A 6,597-nucleotide genomic window follows, 5' to 3' on the forward strand; every position below is an offset into this window, starting at 1 on the left:
ATTTCTAAGTCATTCTTAATTACAAGTTAAAGCATACATTGATTAGTGAAATTACACCTAGTAGTCATGGCTAAGATCAACTTCATATCTATATATAACGAATATTACTAAGGAAGATTGAGAATAGAGCTTATCTTCCTTCGTAACTAGATCCTACTTGTCCTATATTAGGGGAGTGGACTATAAAGGACTCAACAGTGAGTGTCACATCCGCGATCTACCACATGACCCAGAATATAGGGTGCATTCGTAGGTAAACAACGTATAAGCACCACGCTTACACAATGTCGAGCACTCACCCCGTGTACACCAGAGCGAGCGCTATACTAACTTATGCTTGAACATGATGACAATCTAGCTATACTAAGTATATAATCAAAGTACACGATGAACATTATAACTAGGAACATGAATGATATAAAGAATATTGTCATAACAATTGTAGCAAACATATAAAAGTAATGAGAGATACAAACGAGAGAGGGGGTACAAAGGCTATACCAAGCCACGCTCTTGACAAGATCGGGAATCCAAGCGAAGCTTGCCTCCCTCTAGACCTAGCCTAGCTAGCTATGCCCAAGAATACGGTGGAGCTCTGTGGATGATTAGGGTTTCTATCATCTCAACTGACTTGATCAGGGTTTGATGCCTCAGGGGGTGGCAGGGGCTGGTATATAGGCTGGAGCGTCAATCCTGAGCCCTCGGATCAAACCAACTTGAATGGATGGCGTAGATGCAATTTAGGAGGCGGTGGAGAACTGACGTAACAAGGCGGAAGCTGACGGGTGGGCCAGGGGGCTGGCCGGTCTGCAGGTGGCGGCCTCTCACCTCCGCCGCGGTGTGGTGTCTTCTGGTGTCCTCTGGAACCTTCTAAAGTTGTTTATGCCGCGATTAAGCGTGATTAATTCTGACATATAGGTCCACCTTGAAGGTTTTCTGGATAAACCCTGCAGAAAGCACAGATTCATCAGAACTCGTGGAATTTGTTAGTTTAAACTCCTAAACCTTTGTTGGTGATTACTTTCATACCCTTATACAAGTTATATTGATGGTTTATAATATTTCTTATCTACTGTCAATAGAGAGGTAGGCCGGCGAAGGAGGTCGGTAGGTGGGTCATGGCTCGGGAGACGGTGCTTCTGGGCGGACGGCTCGGCGTTGGCCTTCCCTCATGGGGAAAGTTCGTAACTCACCTCGATCGGGTCAACCCCTTTTGGGGGCCGAGGCTCCGTGGTGACGGGTGGTGGGAGATGGAGATGGGGCGCGTGATGTACGGCGGCGACGAGATGGAGAGGGAGGAAGAGGTGGTGGCGAGCTTCGAGCTGCTGGGGTGGTACCCCAAGCGCGGCCTTGTCATCGAGGCATCGCGTTCAAGCCTCTTCGCTGCTAGTTGTTCCGATCCATTCCTATACATATGCAGATTGCAGAAGCATGTTTTCATGTGCTTCATCGGTTTTTCTTGTTCATAGATCATCTTAGACGCCATCGTTAATGACCATGGCGTAGTTATTAGCTAGCTAATTCTCAGCGGCTGCCTGCTGCTGGCCTTCCTCATTTTCCATCCTTTCTGCTTTCTTTCCCACGCTTCTTCTCCAAACAGTCTAAGCATATATGTAATCAAATGTCAAAGACATAAATATATCGTGTATGCGATGCAACTTGCTGGAAGTCGTTGTGTACATATGCCTTCCTTACACAAAGCAAGGAGTTAGATTAATTAACGAGCTAAGTGTTGTCCTTGTTTGGGTTCAGTATATTACGCCTTATATTATATTCTTGGGCGAAGGAAGTGGCTGCGACGTGTGATCAACCGAGTAGATAGCGCTTGCTTAATTGGACTTGCCCTGCTTGCTTGCTTGAAGAGTTACTTATTTATACCATGTTGTTTGAAACATGGTCGGTGACGGTGCTTAGCATATATCAAGGCATGTATATGTGTTGTGTATTAATCTAGTATGAAATGAATCTTGCTGGGGGGGGGGGGGGGGGGGGGGGCATAAGGCCAGTCTCAGTGGGGGTTTCATCTCCCAGTTTCCAACACATCCATATTTTGGAAACAGTGCATGAGAGTTTCATCTATAAAACTTTTATCTTCTCTTTCTTCATCAAGACAGTACCATGTCAGCATATTTAATGCCCATGAAACTCTATGAAATCCCCATTGAGACTGACCTAAGGTATCTATGAAACGAACCATCAGTAAATCATGGGAAGCCCTCATTACACGGGGGATGGGGCCACCAAAGATTGTACTTCATCCGTCCCAAAATATAAGGGGTCCAAATAAGTCTTGGACAAAATAAAATTTTTGGCAAAAGACAACCTTGCTCCTCACTAATTAAGAGGCAGAGAGTAGTTAAATTATCATTTTGGTTAGTTACGGGCTTTTTAGGTGACACCAAGTTTAAAAGAAATCTAAGTATTTACTGCCAAAAAAGACCGAGGAGAGAGGGAGTTGAGAAACCAAAATACCTTGTATTTTTCTACAAATTTTGTATCTTGGATTCCTCATATTTCAGAGATGGAGCCAGAAATACAAATTGTCCTTTGTCACAAAGGGACAACAGTCAGTACATGCATTATTAGATAACAGACCACTTATTAGTCACACTACTGGAAACGCGTGCTTTGCCGAGGGCCAAATCTCGGGCACTCGGCAAAGACACTCTTTGCCGAGGGCCAGCCACAGGAGCCCTCGGCAAAGAACGGCCCTGCCGAGGGTACGGCCCTCGGCAAAGACAGGCCCACGGCAAATCAAATCTTTGCCGAGGGCCGCGGCCCTCGGCAAAGATGCCCTCGGCAAATTAGGCCCGTTGGGTCACGGCGGCCATTTTCCGTCAAGCTTTGCCGAGGGCCACCCGTTAGGCCCTCGGCAAAGGTTATTTTTTCTATGAAACCAGCTTTTTCGGCAAATTTTTTTTTAAGTCTTTGCCGAGGGCCCTAGACCAGGCCCTCGGCAAAGATTTTTTTAAAATGAGTTTTTCGGCCAAATTTTTTTTTTATAAATCGCCTTTGCCGAGGGCCCGAGGCTAGGCCCTCGGCAAAGAAGCCCTTTGCCGAGGGCGAGGATAGGCCCTCGGCAAAGATTTTTTTTTTTAATTCTTTGCCGAGGGCCACGGGCCAGGCCCTCGGCAATTTTTTGTTTTGTTTTTTTAGCCCAGTTTTTTTGTGGTGCTACAATACATTGTTTTGAACTCAATTTTAAAATTTAGGCCAATTTTGATTTTGTTTTGTATATTTCCTTAATTTATTTCGATTCTTTGATTTTTTTCGAATATGTCAAATTTGAACTGCAGGTGCATGGAATATTGCAATGTAGTGTTTCGAAAAATGTTATTCATGTTAATTGGTGCATGTTGAGTCCCTATCCACGAACTCGCATCAAATTTCGCGCATCTTGTTCGCGTAACATGACGACCGACTTGCCGGAAAAGTGTTTTAAAATTATATAAAATCCATACGAAGTCCGAAAATCACGAAACTTGGTGAGATGTCATGTTATCACATGTGTAGGCTGTGGTAAAAAATTGAGAAGGTTTCGAGCAAGTTGCGACGTCGAATGCCTGAAACCCAGGCCGTGCAGGTGTATTATACTCGATACGCCAACCAAGACAAAGAGGATCTTAAGGGTTGGGCTATTGTGCACCAGGTATCTCCACATGGTAAACTACCTGCCCCAAATGATGATGATTACAACTTCAACGCAAACACATATGATGGACAGTTCTATCAAGAAGATGGGCTACCAGGCACGTTTGAGATAGTCTTACCCGAAGCAATCGAAATGGAAGTAGACAACGAAACGGTTGATGACGAGGTCGATGGAGATGTGGTGGTAAATGCCAAGGACATAGCAATGCTTGAGCGATTACTTCTAGGCAATGACGACGATGACAACATAGAACCTTCGGATAGTGTTGCCTATTTAGACAATTTTGACAGTGATGATGAGACCTATGATCCCAATCATGAAGATTATTCCTAATACATGTAATACTATGGTTTTTTAATTTGTGTTTTGTTTATATATTTTGAATCTATTTCTAATATATGTACTAATTAGTCTTGTTCATTCTTTGTGATTGCAGGTGATTGGACAAAGATGGCGAGCAGACGTCCACGCCGTGGCACGCCCTCGGTTTACGGGAGAGACCGCCCTCTCCTTCGAGGTGAGGGGTCGTCGTCCGGGGTAGCGTCCGCAGGAGGTGACGAGAGGAGGACCAGGGGCAGCCGCCGCAGGAGGCAGCGGTCTCCTCCCTCAACACGTGACGAGGTGCTGGAGGAGGAGCACGTGACGGCCACAGCCTCGTCCTCGTCGGAGGACGAGAGGGGTCAGCAGACGGGCGAGGGAGACGAGGCGCTCGAGGGCAAGGGAGGCGAGGCGCTCGAGGGTGAGGGAGGCGAGGCGCTCGAGGGCGAGGGAGAGGGTACCGCTACCCGGACTCTCTACGAGCGAGGTCCCGCGAGCCTCCCTCCGGTTCCGCTTCCTCACAACCGCTCAGTGATTTGGCCTATGGCAAAGAGGTAAGTAACTATGGATGTTATCACAACTACTTCATAAGATATGTTGGAAATCTTAAGAGAAACTGATAAATTTTCTTAATCACTTGTGCAGGGCCTGGTTGGTTTTGTTGGGTACTCCAGCACGCACCCCCGCGAGCATCCTTGGTGTTTTGTGTAGGAAATGGTACCCCAGCATTGTGCAACTGTCCGAAGAGCCGGTGGTGCAGGAGCCGGCCTCCAACTGGGACAGGTACGCGCTGGTCACGGATGACACTTACCGCAACAAGCAGGAGCGAGTATTGGCGGAGTTTTAGGTAAGTCTCTCTCGCACAACATTGCTTAATACATCGCATTCATTGGTTAAATCTTTTATTGAAATAATGAATGGATACATCGGTTTTGTATGCAGAAATATTTCAAGGCTGAAGAAGGACTTGAGGCCCAGGCGGATCGGGCGGCTGCCGCAGCTTGTAGGAAGTATGTCACCGAGATGCACCACCATGGGCGCGTCCAGGCCCACATAGACTACTACAGGTCGGTACTTAGGCAGTCCCTCCCCAAGCCTCAAGCAAGACGGATTACGCTGACGCGGGACCAGTACCTTGAGGTAGGCGAATAACATTCATAATGATTCGTTTTGATATTAAGTAGGTTCAATTTCATCTTCTGATATGTCAAATACTCGATGACTTGTAGGTGATTCCCTGGTGGTGCCGATCGTATCCCGAGTGCTGGGCCATGATCGTGGACAAGTGGTTATCACAGGACTTTGTTGACACGCACGAGAGGCAGCGGGAATAGCATCTGATGAGGCAAGGTCCAACTCACCATCAAGGCAGTCGTAGCCTCCCCGGATACAAACAAGCATACGTAAGTGATTTCTTTCATTTATTTTGACGCTCAATTCTGCTTGATTTCTCACCATCTTCCCATCTTTCTCGCAGGAGGCTGCGCACCCGGGCGAGGAGGTCTCGGAGTTCTCTGCGTGGGCTATGTCCCACATGGGCAGGGCGTCGTCCTCTGTCTCCTTCGACCCGGCTGCCCCGCCCCAGGCGTACTCTGACCCAAACGTGTACACTAAAGTCCAAGAGTACACGTCAACGGTAAGGGAGATCTATGGGGAAGATTACAATATGCGCACTGAGCCCATTGATGCAGAGGCGATCATGAGGCTCGGAGGAGGCAAGAAGCACGGGCGGCTGTGGATTGTAGACGGCGCCATCGACTCCACCACTGTTCCCTCCCTCGACGCTATCCAAGCACGGAGCACGAGCTCCAGCCAGCCCATACGTCCACGGCCTTCTCCAGCACTGCAGCAGGTCCAAGCACTCCAGATAATTCCTGCTTTACTCGTCGTACGTAGATATTTACACACCTAAATTAGATTTGCATTACTGATACATTGGAGTGAAATATTGTAGGCCGAGCTGCAAGAAACAAGAAGGCAAAGTCAAGAGCAGAACGCGGAGCTGACCGCACAGCTGCAGGCCCAGAAGGTCGCGTTCGAGGCCGCGCAGAAGCAGATGGCGGAGATGATGGTGATCATGCAAAGTCTTGGGCAAGCATCGGGTGTACCTGTGCAGTTTTCAGCTCCTCCACCTCCTACTCCTGCAGCTACTCCTGTAAGTATGAAAGTTTACTTTTTGCTTGTGCTTTGCATGTATGTCGGCCTTCGTGCCGTTGTGGATGTCGGCGTTCGTGCCGTTGTGGATGTCGGCGTTCGTGCCGTCGTTTCTTGCAGGTTTTGGAAACCTCCCCGTGCAGGGGAGGTGCTGCCGAAATTTTCAATTGAGTCTAATTTTTTTGTATTCCTAGATTACTAGATGCAATCTCTAAGTTCCAAAACTGTTTTCCCGGATTACTCACACATGCAATCTCTGCTCCTTTGTGCAGTTTCCGTCCGCGGGTTCCAATCAACCCGCTAGTGCGTCACCGGGTGATCCTGCTTTTCCTTCACCATCGTCTCATAGGCTAGCTTGATGAGGACTCGTGCTAGGTGATGTGGTTGGACTTTAGCGTGATTTGTGATTTATGGTTGTGACTTGTGCTTGGATTTCATTAACTTGTCGTAATAAACATGTGAATGATGATGAA

Source organism: Miscanthus floridulus, chromosome 13, assembly GCF_019320115.1.
Source record: "Miscanthus floridulus cultivar M001 chromosome 13, ASM1932011v1, whole genome shotgun sequence".
In the NCBI taxonomy this organism is placed as follows: Eukaryota; Viridiplantae; Streptophyta; class Magnoliopsida; order Poales; family Poaceae; genus Miscanthus; species Miscanthus floridulus.